This window comes from Labrus bergylta, chromosome 1 (assembly GCF_963930695.1).
Source record: "Labrus bergylta chromosome 1, fLabBer1.1, whole genome shotgun sequence".
Classification (NCBI taxonomy): domain Eukaryota; kingdom Metazoa; phylum Chordata; class Actinopteri; order Labriformes; family Labridae; genus Labrus; species Labrus bergylta.
Window position 1 is genome coordinate 37,296,912 of NC_089195.1, and position 8,110 is coordinate 37,305,021.

Below are 8,110 nucleotides of genomic sequence, written 5' to 3' on the forward strand. Positions count from 1 at the left end.
TACACCTTCCACAAGCCTTTGCTTGATAATGTTTGTTGCTTAGATTAGTTTATAATAGTTATTTGTTTAATTAAGTTCATTGATTTTGGATTGATGTTGCTTTGTTTAAATAAATTCTGTTATAATTTAAGAGAGCAGTTGTTTGTGGTTACTGGTGTATTTGCATTGTGATATAAGCTTTGTGTACGGATTTCACGCCTTCAATTTATTAAATATAGTTATTCATTATTAATAATATTAGTAATTAAATAACTAATTTGAGACTGATTTGAGTGATATTTTGGTTATATTTACCTGATTACAGGTTGGTGCCCCAAAACGAGATTAAACATAGTTTAATGATATTTTATTTATATTATTAATAATTAAGTATAATTATTAAAGAATATAACCAAAGTTGACTTGATACCCAACACTTAAATGGTCAATTCTAGTCAGTTTGAGAATAACAAAAATAGTGTTCTGAAAGATGAGTGGTCAATACTTCAAAAAGAAAAGCTAAGCACGTAACTTTGGTCAAAAGGAACCTGAGTTAGCATGCGAGCGAAAAATAGTAATAGAATGTAAAACGGAAAAGAGGTCTGCAGTACCTACGATTCCAAGTTTAAAATTGAAAAGAGTTTCACGGGAGCAAAATGGGAAGAAAGCTAAATGCAAAGTAAGATAAGAGAGTAAAAGACTAAGAGAATAAGAGAATAAGAAAATAAGAGAATAAGAGAGCGAGTTTGTGGAGACACAAGCAGTATTTTAAGAGGAGGGAGGGGCTTGGCATCTACCGCACCTCCGAAGTTGTTCATTAATTTGATTCAATCCGAGTTTTTACTTGATAAGAGTATAAATAAGAACTTGATCATATGAACATCACCATGTCAATATTTGTATGTAGAATTCTATCAGACATTAAACAGCTGCTGCTATTCCTCCTCCTCCTGCTGCTGTTATTCCTCCTCCTGCTGCTGTTATTCCTCCTCCTGCTGCTGCTATTCCTCCTCCTGCTGCTGTTATTCCTCCTGCTGCTGCTATTCCTCCTCCTCCTGCTGCTGTTATTCCTCCTCCTGCTGCTGTTATTCCTCCTCCTGCTGCTGCTATTCCTCCTCCTCCTGCTGCTGCTATTCCTCCTGCTGCTGCTATTCCTCCTCCTCCTGCTGCTGCTATTCCTCCTCCTGCTGCTGCTATCCCTCCTCCTCCTGCTGCTGCTATTCCTCCTCCTCCTGCTGCTGCTATTCCTCCTCCTGCTGCTGCTATCCCTCCTCCTCCTGCTGCTGCTATCCCTCCTCCTCCTGCTGCTATTCCTCCTCCTGCTGCTGCTATTCCTCCTGCTGCTGCTATTCCTCCTCCTCCTGCTGCTATTCCTCCTCCTGCTGCTATTCCTCCTCCTGCTGCTGCTAGTCCTCCTCCTGCTGCTGTTATTCCTCCTCCTCCTGCTGCTATTCCTCCTCCTGCTGCTATTCCTCCTCCTGCTGCTGCTAGTCCTCCTCCTGCTGCTGTTATTCCTCCTGCTGCTGCTATTCCTCCTGCTGCTGCTATTCCTCCTCCTCCTGCTGCTGCTATTCCTCCTGCTGCTGCTATTCCTCCTCCTCCTGCTGCTGCTATTCCTCCTCCTGCTGCTGCTATCCCTCCTCCTCCTGCTGCTGCTATTCCTCCTCCTCCTGCTGCTGCTATTCCTCCTCCTGCTGCTGCTATCCCTCCTCCTCCTGCTGCTGCTATCCCTCCTCCTCCTGCTGCTGCTATTCCTCCTCCTGCTGCTGCTATTCCTCCTCCTGCTGCTGCTATTCCTCCTGCTGCTGCTATTCCTCCTCCTCCAGCTGCTATTCCTCCTCCTGCTGCTATTCCTCCTCCTGCTGCTGCTAGTCCTCCTCCTGCTGCTGTTATTCCTCCTGCTGCTGCTATTCCTCCTCCTCCTGCTGCTGTTATTCCTCCTCCTGCTGCTGTTATTCCTCCTCCTGCTGCTGCTATTCCTCCTCCTCCTGCTGCTGCTATTCCTCCTGCTGCTGCTATTCCTCCTCCTCCTGCTGCTGCTATTCCTCCTCCTGCTGCTGCTATTCCTCCTCCTCCTGCTGCTGTTATTCCTCCTCCTGCTGCTGTTATTCCTCCTCCTGCTGCTGTTATTCCTCCTCTTGCTGCTGCTATTCCTCCTCCTGCTGCTGTTATTCCTCCTCCTGCTGCTGTTATTCCTCCTCCTGCTGCTGTTATTCCTCCTCTTGCTGCTGTTATTCCTCCTCCTCCTGCTGCTGCTATTCCTCCTCCTCCTGCTGCTGCTATTCCTCCTCCTCCTGCTGCTGCTATTCCTCCTGCTGCTGCTATTCCTCCTCCTCCTGCTGCTGCTATTCCTCCTCCTGCTGCTGCTATCCCTCCTCCTCCTGCTGCTGCTATTCCTCCTCCTCCTGCTGCTGCTATTCCTCCTCCTGCTGCTGCTATCCCTCCTCCTCCTGCTGCTGCTATCCCTCCTCCTCCTGCTGCTATTCCTCCTCCTGCTGCTGCTATTCCTCCTGCTGCTGCTATTCCTCCTCCTCCTGCTGCTATTCCTCCTCCTGCTGCTATTCCTCCTCCTGCTGCTGCTAGTCCTCCTCCTGCTGCTGTTATTCCTCCTGCTGCTGCTATTCCTCCTGCTGCTGCTATTCCTCCTCCTCCTGCTGCTATTCCTCCTGCTGCTGTTATTCCTCCTCCTCCTGCTGCTATTCCTCCTCCTGCTGCTATTCCTCCTCCTGCTGCTGCTAGTCCTCCTCCTGCTGCTGTTATTCCTCCTGCTGCTGCTATTCCTCCTGCTGCTGCTATTCCTCCTCCTCCTGCTGCTGCTATTCCTCCTGCTGCTGCTATTCCTCCTCCTCCTGCTGCTGCTATTCCTCCTCCTGCTGCTGCTATCCCTCCTCCTCCTGCTGCTGCTATTCCTCCTCCTCCTGCTGCTGCTATTCCTCCTCCTGCTGCTGCTATCCCTCCTCCTCCTGCTGCTGCTATCCCTCCTCCTCCTGCTGCTGCTATTCCTCCTCCTGCTGCTGCTATTCCTCCTCCTGCTGCTGCTAGTCCTCCTCCTGCTGCTGTTATTCCTCCTCCTCCTGCTGCTATTCCTCCTCCTGCTGCTATTCCTCCTCCTGCTGCTGCTAGTCCTCCTCCTGCTGCTGTTATTCCTCCTGCTGCTGCTGTTATTCCTCCTCTTGCTGCTGTTATTCCTCCTCCTCCTGCTGCTGCTATTCCTCCTCCTCCTGCTGCTGCTATTCCTCCTCCTCCTGCTGCTGCTATTCCTCCTGCTGCTGCTATTCCTCCTCCTCCTGCTGCTGCTATTCCTCCTCCTGCTGCTGCTATCCCTCCTCCTCCTGCTGCTGCTATTCCTCCTCCTCCTGCTGCTGCTATTCCTCCTGCTGCTGCTATTCCTCCTCCTCCTGCTGCTGCTATTCCTCCTCCTGCTGCTGCTATCCCTCCTCCTCCTGCTGCTGCTATTCCTCCTCCTCCTGCTGCTGCTATTCCTCCTCCTGCTGCTGCTATCCCTCCTCCTCCTGCTGCTGCTATCCCTCCTCCTCCTGCTGCTATTCCTCCTCCTGCTGCTGCTATTCCTCCTGCTGCTGCTATTCCTCCTCCTCCTGCTGCTATTCCTCCTCCTGCTGCTATTCCTCCTCCTGCTGCTGCTAGTCCTCCTCCTGCTGCTGTTATTCCTCCTCCTCCTGCTGCTATTCCTCCTCCTGCTGCTATTCCTCCTCCTGCTGCTGCTAGTCCTCCTCCTGCTGCTGTTATTCCTCCTGCTGCTGCTATTCCTCCTGCTGCTGCTATTCCTCCTCCTCCTGCTGCTGATATTCCTCCTGCTGCTGCTATTCCTCCTCCTCCTGCTGCTGCTATTCCTCCTCCTGCTGCTGCTATCCCTCCTCCTCCTGCTGCTGCTATTCCTCCTCCTCCTGCTGCTGCTATTCCTCCTCCTGCTGCTGCTATCCCTCCTCCTCCTGCTGCTGCTATCCCTCCTCCTCCTGCTGCTGCTATTCCTCCTCCTGCTGCTGCTATTCCTCCTCCTGCTGCTGCTATTCCTCCTGCTGCTGCTATTCCTCCTCCTCCTGCTGCTATCCCTCCTCCTCCTGCTGCTGCTATTCCTCCTCCTCCTGCTGCTGCTATTCCTCCTCCTGCTGCTGCTATCCCTCCTCCTCCTGCTGCTGCTATCCCTCCTCCTCCTGCTGCTATTCCTCCTCCTGCTGCTGCTATTCCTCCTGCTGCTGCTATTCCTCCTCCTCCTGCTGCTATTCCTCCTCCTGCTGCTATTCCTCCTCCTGCTGCTGCTAGTCCTCCTCCTGCTGCTGTTATTCCTCCTCCTCCTGCTGCTATTCCTCCTCCTGCTGCTATTCCTCCTCCTGCTGCTGCTAGTCCTCCTCCTGCTGCTGTTATTCCTCCTGCTGCTGCTATTCCTCCTGCTGCTGCTATTCCTCCTCCTCCTGCTGCTGATATTCCTCCTGCTGCTGCTATTCCTCCTCCTCCTGCTGCTGCTATTCCTCCTCCTGCTGCTGCTATCCCTCCTCCTCCTGCTGCTGCTATTCCTCCTCCTCCTGCTGCTGCTATTCCTCCTCCTGCTGCTGCTATCCCTCCTCCTCCTGCTGCTGCTATCCCTCCTCCTCCTGCTGCTGCTATTCCTCCTCCTGCTGCTGCTATTCCTCCTCCTGCTGCTGCTATTCCTCCTGCTGCTGCTATTCCTCCTCCTCCTGCTGCTATTCCTCCTCCTGCTGCTATTCCTCCTCCTGCTGCTGCTAGTCCTCCTCCTGCTGCTGTTATTCCTCCTCCTGCTGCTGTTATTCCTCCTCCTGCTGCTGCTATTCCTCCTCCTCCTGCTGCTGCTATTCCTCCTGCTGCTGCTATTCCTCCTCCTCCTGCTGCTGCTATTCCTCCTCCTGCTGCTGCTATTCCTCCTCCTCCTGCTGCTGTTATTCCTCCTCCTGCTGCTGTTATTCCTCCTCCTGCTGCTGTTATTCCTCCTCCTGCTGCTGTTATTCCTCCTCCTGCTGCTGTTATTCCTCCTCTTGCTGCTGCTATTCCTCCTCCTGCTGCTGTTATTCCTCCTCCTGCTGCTGTTATTCCTCCTCCTGCTGCTGTTATTCCTCCTCTTGCTGCTGTTATTCCTCCTCCTCCTGCTGCTGCTATTCCTCCTCCTCCTGCTGCTGCTATTCCTCCTCCTCCTGCTGCTGCTATTCCTCCTGCTGCTGCTATTCCTCCTCCTCCTGCTGCTGCTATTCCTCCTCCTGCTGCTGCTATCCCTCCTCCTCCTGCTGCTGCTATTCCTCCTCCTCCTGCTGCTGCTATTCCTCCTCCTGCTGCTGCTATCCCTCCTCCTCCTGCTGCTGCTATCCCTCCTCCTCCTGCTGCTATTCCTCCTCCTGCTGCTGCTATTCCTCCTGCTGCTGCTATTCCTCCTCCTCCTGCTGCTATTCCTCCTCCTGCTGCTATTCCTCCTCCTGCTGCTGCTAGTCCTCCTCCTGCTGCTGTTATTCCTCCTGCTGCTGCTATTCCTCCTGCTGCTGCTATTCCTCCTCCTCCTGCTGCTATTCCTCCTGCTGCTGTTATTCCTCCTCCTCCTGCTGCTATTCCTCCTCCTGCTGCTATTCCTCCTCCTGCTGCTGCTAGTCCTCCTCCTGCTGCTGTTATTCCTCCTGCTGCTGCTATTCCTCCTGCTGCTGCTATTCCTCCTCCTCCTGCTGCTGCTATTCCTCCTCCTGCTGCTGCTATTCCTCCTCCTCCTGCTGCTGTTATTCCTCCTCCTGCTGCTGTTATTCCTCCTCCTGCTGCTGTTATTCCTCCTCCTGCTGCTGTTATTCCTCCTCTTGCTGCTGCTATTCCTCCTCCTGCTGCTGTTATTCCTCCTCCTGCTGCTGTTATTCCTCCTCCTGCTGCTGTTATTCCTCCTCTTGCTGCTGTTATTCCTCCTCCTCCTGCTGCTGCTATTCCTCCTCCTCCTGCTGCTGCTATTCCTCCTCCTCCTGCTGCTGCTATTCCTCCTGCTGCTGCTATTCCTCCTCCTCCTGCTGCTGCTATTCCTCCTCCTGCTGCTGCTATCCCTCCTCCTCCTGCTGCTGCTATTCCTCCTCCTCCTGCTGCTGCTATTCCTCCTCCTGCTGCTGCTATCCCTCCTCCTCCTGCTGCTGCTATCCCTCCTCCTCCTGCTGCTATTCCTCCTCCTGCTGCTGCTATTCCTCCTGCTGCTGCTATTCCTCCTCCTCCTGCTGCTATTCCTCCTCCTGCTGCTATTCCTCCTCCTGCTGCTGCTAGTCCTCCTCCTGCTGCTGTTATTCCTCCTGCTGCTGCTATTCCTCCTGCTGCTGCTATTCCTCCTCCTCCTGCTGCTATTCCTCCTGCTGCTGTTATTCCTCCTCCTCCTGCTGCTATTCCTCCTCCTGCTGCTATTCCTCCTCCTGCTGCTGCTAGTCCTCCTCCTGCTGCTGTTATTCCTCCTGCTGCTGCTATTCCTCCTGCTGCTGCTATTCCTCCTCCTCCTGCTGCTGCTATTCCTCCTGCTGCTGCTATTCCTCCTCCTCCTGCTGCTGCTATTCCTCCTCCTGCTGCTGCTATCCCTCCTCCTCCTGCTGCTGCTATTCCTCCTCCTCCTGCTGCTGCTATTCCTCCTCCTGCTGCTGCTATCCCTCCTCCTCCTGCTGCTGCTATCCCTCCTCCTCCTGCTGCTGCTATTCCTCCTCCTGCTGCTGCTATTCCTCCTCCTGCTGCTGCTAGTCCTCCTCCTGCTGCTGTTATTCCTCCTCCTCCTGCTGCTATTCCTCCTCCTCCTGCTGCTGCTATTCCTCCTCCTGCTGCTGCTATCCCTCCTCCTCCTGCTGCTGCTAGTCCTCCTCCTGCTGCTGTTATTCCTCCTCCTCCTGCTGCTATTCCTCCTCCTCCTGCTGCTGCTATTCCTCCTCCTGCTGCTGCTATCCCTCCTCCTCCTGCTGCTGTTATTCCTCCTCCTCCTGCTGCTATCCCTCCTCCTCCTGCTGCTGCTATTCCTCCTCCTCCTGCTGCTGCTATTCCTCCTCCTGCTGCTGCTATCCCTCCTCCTCCTGCTGCTGCTATCCCTCCTCCTCCTGCTGCTGCTATTCCTCCTCCTGCTGCTGCTATTCCTCCTCCTGCTGCTGCTAGTCCTCCTCCTGCTGCTGTTATTCCTCCTCCTGCTGCTGCTATTCCTCCTCCTGCTGCTATTCCTCCTCCTGCTGCTGCTAGTCCTCCTCCTGCTGCTGTTATTCCTCCTGCTGCTGCTATTCCTCCTGCTGCTGCTATTCCTCCTCCTCCTGCTGCTGCTATTCCTCCTGCTGCTGCTATTCCTCCTCCTCCTGCTGCTGCTATTCCTCCTCCTGCTGCTGCTATCCCTCCTCCTCCTGCTGCTGCTATTCCTCCTCCTCCTGCTGCTATTCCTCCTCCTGCTGCTGCTATCCCTCCTCCTCCTGCTGCTGCTAGTCCTCCTCCTGCTGCTGTTATTCCTCCTCCTCCTGCTGCTATTCCTCCTCCTCCTGCTGCTGCTATTCCTCCTCCTGCTGCTGCTAGTCCTCCTCCTGCTGCTGTTATTCCTCCTCCTGCTGCTGCTATTCCTCCTCCTGCTGCTATTCCTCCTCCTGCTGCTGCTAGTCCTCCTCCTGCTGCTGTTATTCCTCCTGCTGCTGCTATTCCTCCTGCTGCTGCTATTCCTCCTCCTCCTGCTGCTGCTATTCCTCCTGCTGCTGCTATTCCTCCTCCTCCTGCTGCTGCTATTCCTCCTCCTGCTGCTGCTATCCCTCCTCCTCCTGCTGCTGCTATTCCTCCTCCTCCTGCTGCTATTCCTCCTCCTGCTGCTGCTATCCCTCCTCCTCCTGCTGCTGCTAGTCCTCCTCCTGCTGCTGTTATTCCTCCTCCTCCTGCTGCTATTCCTCCTCCTCCTGCTGCTGCTATTCCTCCTCCTGCTGCTGCTATCCCTCCTCCTCCTGCTGCTGTTATTCCTCCTCCTCCTGCTGCTATCCCTCCTCCTCCTGCTGCTGCTATTCCTCCTCCTCCTGCTGCTGCTATTCCTCCTCCTGCTGCTGCTATCCCTCCTCCTCCTGCTGCTGCTATCCCTCCTCCTCCTGCTGCTGCTATTCCTCCTCCTGCTGCTGCTATTCCTCCTCCTGCTGCTGCTAGTCCTCCTCCT